General features: G+C 40.5%; 1 protein-coding gene across 4 annotated transcripts in view; it reads right to left on the bottom strand.

Annotated features, from left to right (window-relative positions):
* Positions 1-12,682, bottom strand: part of ALS2 (ALS2, alsin Rho guanine nucleotide exchange factor) — a 47,282-nt gene that overhangs the window by 33,943 nt on the left and 657 nt on the right. The window lies entirely within an intron of this gene.

Below are 12,682 nucleotides of genomic sequence, written 5' to 3'. Positions count from 1 at the left end.
TGGCTGTGTGCACAGTCTTGTTGTAGTTAAGCCTTGATTGTAGTTGGTATCACTGGGAGGAATTGACCTCCAGGCCAATTGGCTGTGAGAATCAGCTCTGTCTACCTACGGTGGGAGAACTTCTGTGCTGGACACATCCTTATGAGGCAAGACTTGCTTCAGTGGGGCTTTGGTGCTCACTGAGTCTGCCTCCTGAGTGTGTCCCTTATGGATCTGAGGAGTTGTTATCTGGATGGTCCCACTCTGACCACTGGGTACACGGGCACTTGGATCTCTAAGGAGGTGCTAATTTAGCCTCTGCCTGAAGCTACCCAGCAGGAGTAGAGAGATCTGCAGATTCCTCTTCTTTGTTTGGAATTTGGAGGTGCCCAGATGAGGTCCAGCTGTGAAGCAATGCAAGCTGCTGTGGGGCCATGGGCCTTCTTTTGGATGTTCTGGGTCTCTCTGACCCAGCTGCAGTTTGTTAGGTAATGTTAGATTGCAAAGGGCCAAGTCACTCATATGCAAAAGCCTCTGAGCACAGCTTGGGTGGGGCGGGGTCTCAGGGAATCAACAGGGCGGAGCAAACAGCTATGGCGGCTCCTCAGTCCTGCCCTAAGAGGCCCCGGGTCTCAGTGTCCCGCGGTAACCACTGCAAGCACTTCTGAGAGAAAGCCGCTCTTGAGTTCTGCCCGCTGCCAGACAGTCCAGCTTCTCCGTATGAGTCTAGGTCCCCAGAGACTCACCCGGAACTGGAGTTCAGAGCAGGAGCATGTGTCTCCCTCCTGAATGAAAAAGACAACTGCGTCCTCAGTTGCCAGCCCTTTCCGCCTGTGCCTCCGTACCTCTGTACTTTACTTCTGCACCTCCTCTGAGTTTCAGTGTGCTTTTCTCTTTCCTTCTAGTTGTAGAATATCCACTCAGCCAGCCTTCCTATGGTTCTGGATGATGTGCGTTTTGTCTTTTAGTTGGTATTTTGAAGTGGTTGTGGGAGGCAGCAATTTCCAGTGTTTATCTATGCTGCCAACTTGGTTTCTCCTTACGTGAGAATTTTATGTGTGACAGTAATTAACTTTAAGTAAAATGTGCAGTTCATGGTGTACAGAGAAATTCTGAAGCCAGTTCTAACTTGTGCTTACCTATCAGAGATCAAGAAGTAACTGTTCGACTGTGGAATCTCAGAGGGAAGGCGCTCCTGTTCTTTCATTTTGGGATTTTAGCTGTCTTTTTGTGTTTGTTGCTATGTATTAGATGGAACTGCTCTGCCTCCCAATCTTTATGGGTTCAGACAATAGGGAGGTGAAGGCCTGGGGTGGGGGGTGAAGGCAAGTTAAAAGAGGTCAATGGGGAGAAAAGGGGGACATATGCAATACTTTCAACAATAAAGATACATAAAAAAAGAGAGGTAATATTCCCTCGATTAAAGTTAAACCATACCCAGCAGAAACCGCTGGGAGGGTGTGGAAGTACAGGAGCACACTTTATAACTAATTAACTGTATGTGAATTGAATTTTGTCCTACTGCCTGACATTCAGAATGTTGAAAATCTTTTGATAAAGTGAATAAACACTCAACCCTTCTCTTTTAGTGCTCTATTTTTAAATAGAGTTTTTTAGAAGGGGATTTCACTTTACACCATATGGTTTCTCACCACCACTCATTTTTTCAAATCCAAAGGGAATTACAAAGCTACAAACTGTTTTACAACTTTCTTTCATTCCTGACTACACATGGTAGGCACAATAATGGTCCCAAAGATGCCCTTGTCCTATAACCACAACTTGTGAATATGTTGGGCTACTTGGCAAAAGGAAATCAAGGTTGCTAGTCAGCTGACTTTAAGATAGGGAGCCTATCTGGTATCCAGGCAGACCCGATGTAATTGTAAGAGTCCTTAAAAGTGGAAGAGGGAGCCGAGACCGGTTTGGCTCAGTGGATGGAGCGTCGGCCTGCAGACTGAGGGGCCCCGGGTTCGATTCCGGTCAAGGGCATGTACCTGGGTTGCGGGCACATCCCCGGTGGGGGGTGTGCAGGAGGCAGCTGATCGACGTTTCTGACTCTCTATCTCTCTCCCTTCCTCTCTGTAGAAAATTAATAAAATATATTTTTTAAAAAAGTGGAAGAGGGAGAAGGAGAGAAAGACATGACGGTGAGAGAGATGCTACATAGCTGGTTTTCAAGATTGGGCGGGGAGAGGGGGACACATTAGGTAACGTGAGTGGCCTCTAGAAGCTAAAAGGCAAGGAAGGAGGTCATCTCCTAGAGCAGCCGTTCTCAACCTGTGGGTGCAACCCCCTTGGGGGGTCGAACGACCCTTTCACAGGGGTTGCCTAAGACCATCGGAAAACACATATATAATTACATATTGTTTTTGTGATTAATCACTATGCTTTAATTATGTTCAATTTGTAGCAATGAAAATACATCCTGCATATCAGATATTTACATTACGATTCATAACAGTAGCAAAATGACAGTTATGAAGTAGCAATGAAAATAATTTTATGGTTGGGGGTCACCACAACATGAGGAACTGTATTAACGGGTCGCGGTATTAGGAAGGTTGAGAACCACCGTCCTAGAGCCTCCAGAAAAGAATGCAGCCCTGAGAGTGGGACCATCCAGTTTGCAGCTCCGTGGAACCATAAAAGACACACTCAGGGGGCAGACTCAGTGAGCACCAAAGCCCCATCGAAGCAAGTCTAGCCCCAGAGGGGTGTCTCCAGCACAGAAGTTCTCCCACTGCAGACACAGCTGATTCTCACAGCCAACTGGCCTGGAGGTCAATTCCTCACAGTGATAACTACAACAATCAAGGCTTAATTACAAAGAGAGAATCTTAAAAGCAGCAAGAGAAAGAAAATCAGTTACCTACAAGGGAGTACCCATACGACTGTTAGCTGATTTCTCAACAGAAACTTTACAGGCCAGAAGGGAGTGGCAAAAAATATTCAAAGTGATGAATGCCAAGAACCTACAACCAAGATTACTTTACCCAGCAAAGCTATCATTCAGAAGTGAAGGCCAGATAAAGAGCTTCACAGATAAGAAAAAGCTAAAGGAGTTCATCACCACCAAACCAGGATTATATGAAATGCTGAAAGGCATCCTTTAAGAAGAGGAAGAAGAAAAAGGTAAAGATACAAATTATGAAGAACAAATACACATCTATCAACAAGTGAATCTAAAAATCAAGTGAATAAATAATCTGATGAACAGTATGAACTGTTGATTGTAATAGAATCAGGGACATAGAAAGGGAATGGACTGACTATTCTTAGGGGCGGGGGGAAGGTTGTGGGGGGTGAGGGAAGAGTTTGGACAATAATCTTGCACCTATGGATGAGGACAGTGGGTGGGGAGTGAGGGCGGAGGGTGGGGTGGGAACTGGGTGGAGGGGAGTTATGGTGGGAAAAAAGAGTAACTAATGTAATAATCTGAACAATAAAGATTTAATTTAAAAAAAAGAAAAAAGAGAATGCAGCCCTGCTGACACCTGGATTTCAGCCCTGAGAGACTTGCCGAACTTTAACCTAAAGAGATGTAAGATAATAACTGTTATTTCAAGCCACTAAGTGTGTGGCAATTTGTTACAGTAGCAACAGAAAGTTACCTAACATACTACTCATAGATAGCTTTCTGTATCACTTTTTACAGATCTATCTCATTTTGTCTCATGGTGTTTAATGTTTGACTTCCAAGAAATGTCTGCCTGAAATTCAAATACAGCAACTAGAAAGAGAAAAGACTGCAAAGGAAGCATAACTAAAAAGGAATATTGCAGCTAAGTATTATGGGAAGCTTATATCACAAAGTGGCCCCAGGCAGGGCACAGGTAGTGGCTGACTTTGCACCTCATAGGAGGGCCCAGAGCCAGTGCACCTGGGCTTTAGACCATGCCAGATTACAACTTACACATCCATGAGTGACACACTCAAGGGGCAGACTCAGTGAGCACCAAAGCCCCACTGACACAAGTCCTGCTCCACAGGGGTGTCTCCTGCATAGCAGCTCTTCTGCTGTAGTTGCAGCTGGCCCTCATAGCCAACTGGCCTGGGGGTCAATTCCTCCCAGTGAAACCATCAGCAATCAAGGCTCAACTACAACATGACAGTACACATAGCCCACACAGTGCCCAGCGCAGGTGACTGGGGAGGCTAAGCCACTGGACACCTACTACACAAGGCCAATTCCAGGAGACATAGCAGCTCTACCTAATACATAGAAACAAACACAGGGAAGCAGCCAAAATGTGGAGACAAAGAAACATGTCACAAATGAAAGAATAGGATAAATCTCCAAAAAAAGAACTAAATGAAATGGAAGCAAGCAAACTATTAGATAGAAAGTTCAAAACAATGGTTATACGGATGCTCAAGGATCTTACTGAGAACATCAAAGACATGAAAAAGAACCAGTCAGGCCCTGACTGAAATAAAGAATAATTTACAGGGAATAAACAATGGAGTACCGGATGTGAGAGAATCAAATCAGCAATTTGGAATATGAGAAAACAAAAACACCCAATCAGAAGAGCAAAAAGAAAAAAGAACCCAAAAATATGAAGATAGTGTAAAGAGCCTCTGGGACAACTTAACATGTACCAACATTCGCATCATGGGGGTGCCAGAAGGAGATGAGAGTAAGATAGTGAAAATCTATTTGAAGAAATAATGACAGAAAACTTCCCCTACCTGGTGAAAGAAATTGACTTACAAGTCCAGGAAGTGCAGAGAACCCCAAACAAGATAAAGCCAAAGAGGCTCACACCAAGACACATCATAATTAAAATGCGAAGGGCAAAAAGATGAAGAGAAAATATTAAAAGCAGTAAGAGAAAACCAGTTAGTTACCTACAAGGGAGCACCCATATGACTGTCAGCTGATTTCTCAACAGGAACTTTGCAGGCCAGAAGGGAGTAGTAAGAAATATTCAAAGGGATGAATAGCAAGGGCCTACAACCAAGACTCCCCTGCAAAGCTAACATTTAGAATTGAAGGTCAGAAAAAGAGCTTCACAGACAAGAAAAAGCTAAAGGAGTTCATCACCACCAAACCAGGATTATGAAATGTTGAAGGGTGCTCTTGAAGAAGAAAGAGGGGGAGGGAGACTAGAAGGTGGGGAGAAGAGGAGGAAGGGGAAGGAGGGAGAAGGGCAAGTAAGGCTTCATTATGTTTCAGACATTGGTGGGGGATAAAAGAGAAGGAGGTATCAAAAATTATCTGTAGGTTCTGCTTTGAACAACTGTATGTTGGTGATGCTGTTTACTGAAATGGGGAAGAGTAAAGAGAGAGAAATCTGAGGTGGAAGATAAGCTTCTGGTAAGATAAAGTTGTTTCTGTTAAGTTTAAAATGCCTGTGGGAAATCCAAAAGCACGTATCAAGTGAGCAGATGAATATATGTGTATGGAGTTCAAAAAAAAGGTTTCAGCTTACAGATATAAACTTGGGAAGGCATATGAATAATATTTGAAATCAAGACAGTGGGTAATATCATTGGAGTGTGCATTCAGAGAAAGATAAGGCAGGGGTCAAGCTGTAAGGAGCTCTTGCACCAGGGTTGGGGAGGATGAGGAACAAGCAAAAATGACTGAGGCGAGGAGTGCTCTGAGGGAAAGAAAAAACATGAGTCTGTGTGGGCACAGAAGTGAAGCGGAGGGCGTTTCCAGCAGGAAGGGCTGGTCAATTAGGCCAACGCAGCTGGGCTCTCCCAGGATGAGAACTGAAAAGGGCCCACTGGACGTGCCAGCACAGGCATCATGCTGAGATGGCCACGGTTTGAGCAGTACAGGAGGGGACGGAAAGCCAGACTAGAGGAGGATGCCTGTACATGGCAGGTAAGGATATGAGATCAAAGTTCATGCAACTGATTCTTTTGAAAAATGTTGTTAAAATGGCAAACAGAGAAATGGAGCGGTAGCTGGAGAGAAATGTGAAGAGCAAGGATGTGTTTTTGTGTGTTGGGGGAGATGGTCAAACACATTTGTAGGACAAAGGCATTAATCCTAGAATGCAAGGGAGATAAGGAGAGAGGGCAGAACCAAGTCCTGGACAAAGTGAAGTAGGAACATGTGTGGTGGGTTGATCTTTCACAAAAGGAAGGGTCTACATTTTAAAAAGGAAGGAAACCACAGGTAAAGATATAGGCAGGATCACAGATTTTGTGGTGGGAGGATATAGCCCCATATGATGTAAGTGACTAGGATTTCACAGTATGTTGATATGTGTCCTAATCTCTCTCTGGGCTCCATTCATTGCTTATTTTATCTTGCCATATTTATACATTTTTGTAAAGTGCCTTAATATTTTTAGGAACAAGGCAGAATATAAATAATTTTTAAATGAGAACAGAAATGTGTCAGTAGACTATTATCCCAAATGCACAGAGAAAATTAAATCATGTAGGAGTCTTTATTCTGCAGATAAAGTCCTTTTGCCTTAATAGTGCAGTGAAAGGTAAATTTGTAAGTCATAAATATACTAACTTTCAAATGCTTAAATTTCAACAACTAAAACCACATGCATTTCTTGTACTTACTATTTTCTAGGTTCTAAAACTGCCACGGGAGCCAATAATATCTTATTCTCTATTATATCCCAGCTGCTGAACGCAGTCCTGATATGTAACAGGTACTCAATAAATAACTGTAGACAGACTAGGCCTATAAACAAACAAGTTCCCGCTGTTAAGGAGTTTACGTACTGGTGTGTTCTGTCTTTCTCACTAGGAGAATGACTATGTAAAGCAGATAGTACCCTCAACATACAGAAAGCTAACTTACACTAGCAAAGCTGGGCCCTTCTTGTCTTCTTGTCCTGTCACTAACTGGTTTAAAATAGGTGTACTGATTAAAATAGTAAAATAAAGCAATAATTGTAGTTATAAATGTAATGATATTAGTGTTTAGAATAACAAGACATTAAGAAAGACAATAAAAATAATAGAGAAGCAAACTGTATCAGAATACCCTGAAAAGAATTTGGACACAGAGTAAACTCAATATAAAACTACTACAGATTTCATGCAGGCACTTACAGTCTATTTTTAAAATATGACTACATTTCATTGCAATGTAGAGTTTATACTGTGAGTTTGGTAAACAACAATTTAAGACACGATGGTACTCTACACATGGTACATGCTTAATAAATGTTTGCTTTTACACAAAAATATGTTTACACATAGATTAAGGCAACTTTGGATTCAAACACCTGACTTACAACTAATCTAAACACCAACTGCTACTTCCTGAATATCCTGCCACGGAAGCCATCACAACACTACTGAAGGTCAAGCAACACTCATCTTGCAGTGACATCTTGACAAACCAACCACTACCAAAGGTCAAGGCCTCTCTGAATTCCAGCCCTCTCAGCCTTAATTGATGCAGTGGGAGCCGACCAGCCCCTTAAATCCTGACCCAGAGTTCAGGGATTCAGTAAATTTATGCCTTCAACAAAGTCTGGCCTAAAAGTACTTATTTACAATGCTCTTATTAATGAGATAATGCACTTACTAAGTAAGCCATTGATTTTCAAAATATATTATAAACTCCTAAAGGTCAGAAACTATGACTTACTCATTAGTACACTCCTGTACCCATAGCAATCACCAGGTACAAGCTGAGTACTCAGTGGAAGACAGCCCTTAATCTTAAGTTCCAATCCACAGACTTCCAAATGATACAGAAGATTTCTAGAGCTTGTAGTAAAAGTCAGTATCAGAGACAAAAGGAAAGTGACATCTCCTAGTAGAAACATACATAATTTGCTAATGTATTTTCTAACAACAAAATCACTTATATTTCATATCACTTCACAAATGTTAGACAACCCAGGAAAGAACAGTCTCTTTCTCTTTAGTACATGAGACAGTTTTTGGTGCAATCAGGGATGCTAAACTCTTACATATGGCCTGCTAATTTCACCTTGAAAATTGTTAAAACTGCACACTCTAAAATGGATATTACCATGGAGGGGAGGTAACATGGGGGGGGGGGGGGGGAGATAATGGGGGGGGGGGGGGGGTGAGAATAAATGCCCAGCAACGCCCATCAGCTCCTTTTTGTACTTACTGCATCTTTTAAAAATGATTTTTTTCAGACTACTAAATTCCCCATGAAACATTTTGGATATTTTAATACCAGCAACTGAATTTCAAATTCCTAGGTACTACAAAATTTGTCCCTGTTATTACATGTTGCAGTATAATTTCTGACACAAATTATTTATTCCTTTAATATTTTGCTATTATTATTTTATTAAAATGCCCAATGTTTTTAAAGGCAATATTACAGAAACACAATTCAAAGTATGTTGGCTTATTTTTACTAATCAGTAACATCCAAATGCTTAATATCATCAAGGGGCCACATAACTGAATAGGGAGTATACATAACAAAAAAAATACTGCTCTGGAGTTATAAGTTTCACTTATTTTGAAAATGCTAGTAACAGTGTTCTTGATTAGAAATGGAAATACTGTTTAACTCACACATTAGGGATCGGCTATTAAATTTACTATTCATTACTCAACCACTTAACATATTATCATGTTTACTTATTAATACCTGTAAAGAGAGAATTATTTTCTTAGAGCAATAAGTAGGACACCTGCATTCACAGTATAAACTCGTGCTTACCACAATATACTAAAACGTAATCAACTCAAACTTTAAGTGTTAATGACCAGGTGGTAGGTAATTTTGCGTCTGAGTCACTGCCAATCTGCTATGCAATACTTTAAGAGTTCATGATCAGTATATGCCTGTATTTCCCAAGAGTCTTTAAAATTTAAATTCCCCTGCAGCCTTTTAAGAAAGATCATTTCTCGTATCCTAAGAAAAGCATTTTCCCAGGAGCACAAGTCAAAGAGCAAAGTAAAATTGACTAAATAATTGGTCTGTTTCTTCTTAGAAAAGCTTTCCACAGGCACACATTGCAGGAGAAAAATAACTCTTTTTCCAGAGTCAATTGCTTTCAGACTAGAAAGTAAAATAAAGAAAGCTTATTGGGTGAGAGCCCTTATTATAAATAAAAATGTTAAAGCGCTAGGCTCACAAACTACCTTAATCATACATAAATCTGTAAAAAAAGAGAGAAAAATCCATGTACCATACCTGTCACTCAGTTTTAACAGATATTAGCATATTTTAATATTTGCTTCAGTTCTTTAAAATAGAAGAAAAACTTCTAGAGAGCTGAAGGAGCCTCATCCAAACCTTTCTTCACCAGAGTTAATATGTCTTATTTCTGTATGTTCTTATATTTTATGTACTTTCATTAGGTACATGTGTATCAATAAATAATGTGTCATGTATTACTTTAAAGCTCTATATAAATACATCACACTGTATATATCCTTTGCCAACTTGCTTTTTTCCACTCAATATTATGTACATGAGATGTATCCATGTTGATGAACACAGATCTAGTTCATTCATTTTTACTAGGGGATAGTATTCCATTGTATAAATAAACCATAGTTTATACATTTCCCTACTGAAGTACAGCTGAATTGTTCTACTTTATTGCCATTTTAAGAGCTGCTATAATCATCTTTGCTACATGTTTATTTGGGCAATTGCCCCAAGTTTAGTTATGTTTTGGCTCAATCAGGTTGAGGAAGGAAAGAACCCTAGAATGAAAGCTCACCCAGATGCCAATGTTAGGTCTAACTGTTACCAGAGAAGTTAGTGGCTCCAATTTCCCCATCACTGGGGAGAGTGGGCTGGCTCTTGCAATATATCTGTAGAAAAAGACGTTTCTAAGACTCGCCTGGGAGGACGAATGGCTTTTATTTGCCTGGAATTATGTTTCTCGGGTTGCAAAGGCCCATGTCCCTTAACCCAGTCCTGAAACAGGTGCAGCTGGAGGTCCAGTAGTGTCACATGGACGAATGCTGGAGAGCAACCCCTACCACGGGAGAGCCAGGAGCCTAGCACAGGAGAGAGAGAACCAAGAGCCAAGAGAGAATTCCCTTTGTTCAGAAGTTTAAATATTCAGGTTTCACGGCCCCCCGCCTTGCAGGGGCCACACCTATTCTGGCCAATTACCTGTTCCCAGGTATGACTGACAGACAGGTAAGCACCTTCCCATGTCACTCAGACCTTATTGGGCACGTATCTAAACTGCCTTTGTCCAATCCCTTCCCCCATCAATCAAGACATAGAGTGTTAAATTATCAAAGCTGTATAAATGGCATGTCTCTATTATCTGGTCTTCCCTTTACTCCTTCCTTTCCTGTTAAATAATAACCAGGTTATTATAACCATATCATAACCACTACCTTCCTAATATAGAGGTCATGTGAACTCTATGATGATTCAGAAAAAAAAATGAACAATATGATCATTAAGGGAAACATGAGATGATCAATTTGTGGAATTAATGAGACTAAAGCTGATCTTCTCTCTAAGCATAATTCACAAACAGCCCCATTGGAGGTGAGAGAATTATCCTTTCTTTTTCCACAAAAGAACTCTATAATAAAAAATGAACTCTAGCCCTGGCTGTCATGGCTCACCTGGTCGGAGCATCATCCCATACACCAAAAGGTTGCAGGCAGGTTCAACCCCCAGTCAGGGCGCATTGAAGTTTTCTCTCTCTCTCTTTCTCTCCCTTCCTCTCTCTCTAAAAATCAATAAACATATCCTAGGGTGAGGATTAAAAACAAACAAACACAAAACAATGTAAAGACACCACTATTACATATATAGAAACAGGTGATGAGGATAGGAAAATAAATGCAATACTAAACAGCTCCAAATCATAGTTTATTGCTACTTTATTTGTGGTTACCATTCATTTTCTTTTTAAAAAAAATATATTTTACTGATTTTTTACAGAGAGGAAGGGAGAGGGATAGTTAGAAACATCGATCAGCTGCCTCCTGCACGCCCCCTACTGGGGATGTGCCCGCAACCAAGGTACATGCCCTTGACCAGAATTGAACCTGGGACCCTTCAGTCTGCAGGCCGACGCTCTATCTACTGAGCCAAACCGGTTAGGGCGTTACCATTCATTTTCTTAAGGACTGATACCCTATAAAATCTACTACTCTCTTATTACTGATGACTGAATTGTTTGATCATCAATAAAGAAGAGTTAAAAGAAAAAAATGTTTTAAAAAATCTCCATACCAGAAAAATCTGTATCCCTAATACAGCTGGAATATGTGGCAGATTTAACCCCATACAGTTATAAAAACCACTAAATGATTTAGAAGTCATTAAAATCCTCACAGCATTCCTGAGTGTCTGAGAGAGGGACACGACCTCACACTACTACATCAAAGCAGGCCTTTCACACCAGCTCAAACCCACCACTCTTACATCCCTTCCTATTTTTTAACTCACACCTTACATAGTCTCACATTCATACACAATTATAGAAGGCATTTACAAGCCGGTCATATTCTTTGGAAATAATCTTAAAATGGACCCAGCAATATTACATTACACCTGTGTCTTTTCATGTAAAGACAGACAATTAATAGTAATCTTTCCAAACAACCACACAAAAACTAAAATCAGGTATCAGGAGTGTTCTTACTAGTAATAAACCCGTTGCTTCTTTAACAGTCAAACTGTTCAAAGTGTTTAAATTCACAATCTAAGTTGTGAAAGGTTGAGCTCTGGAGAAAAGGGAGTCCAGTTAACATTGCTTAAATCTTTTTTTTTTTAAAGGCTTATATAATGCCACTCGAGTCCCTCCCGCCCCCCAAAAAAAGCCTGTTTAGTACTTTACTTTCTTCTTCATTATCTTTTTAAATGTTAATATTGTGAAACAGCTTTGAACTTTTTTGCTACAGTTATAAGCCTTGAATCTGTCAACAGTAATCACAGTTTGAGAACTAAGTATTAAATTTAAACTAGGTATAGATTCCATCAGCATCTTTAGATGCCCTTATAGATTCCAAAGTTACTACAGACAATCCTGAAATCATATCTTCTCTAAGTCCATGTATCATAAAATTATCTGGAAACTATCCCTTGATATTTGAAAGTGAATTATAGTTCTTTCCTAAAAATATTTAGTTCTCTTTCCCACCATTTAGTTAAAAAAATGTCAGTTTGGGTCATGATATAGTGGAAAGAAGAAATTATTAGTTATAAAAATAGCTAGTATGTATTGAATATCTACCAGGTGCCAGGCACTGTAATGAATGATACATGAACCATCAAATGTAACGATACTACTCCAAGGAAGGTACTCTGACCTCCAACTGCAAGATAAAGAAAATGAGGCAGGAAAGTTAAGTAACTTTCCCAATGTAAGCGGATGTATATCCAGATCCAAATCCTAGGATCTCAACCACTCGGCTTTTGCTAATAAGATTGAAATATTGCCATTTACTGCAAAAGCAAAATTTTCACTGCTTTTAAATTCTTGAAGTATTTCATTAACCCAGAGGTGGTCACTCCAAACCATTCATAGCGATGATAAACTGAAAAGGAATACTGGGCCAATAAGTTTGCTGAATGTTTGTTTATACCCGTTCATCATCATAAACACACAACCGAAAGCCTTTTCAAGCACAGCCACAGCCGCCCACACATCGACAGGGCGACAGGCGAAGGATATGCACTGGAGCTCTTCCCGGATGCCGAACGGAAACACAGTCCCTGGGACGGGAGGGTGCGCTTCCCCGTCCCTCGGCACCGAAGGCCTCCCTCCCGCGCGGAAGTCAGCACCGCTCT

This window comes from Myotis davidii, unplaced genomic scaffold (assembly GCF_000327345.1).
Source record: "Myotis davidii unplaced genomic scaffold, ASM32734v1 scaffold914, whole genome shotgun sequence".
Taxonomy (NCBI): domain Eukaryota; kingdom Metazoa; phylum Chordata; class Mammalia; order Chiroptera; family Vespertilionidae; genus Myotis; species Myotis davidii.
The sequence above is the reverse complement of the archived record's forward strand: the minus strand, read 5'-3'. Positions and strand labels throughout refer to the sequence as shown.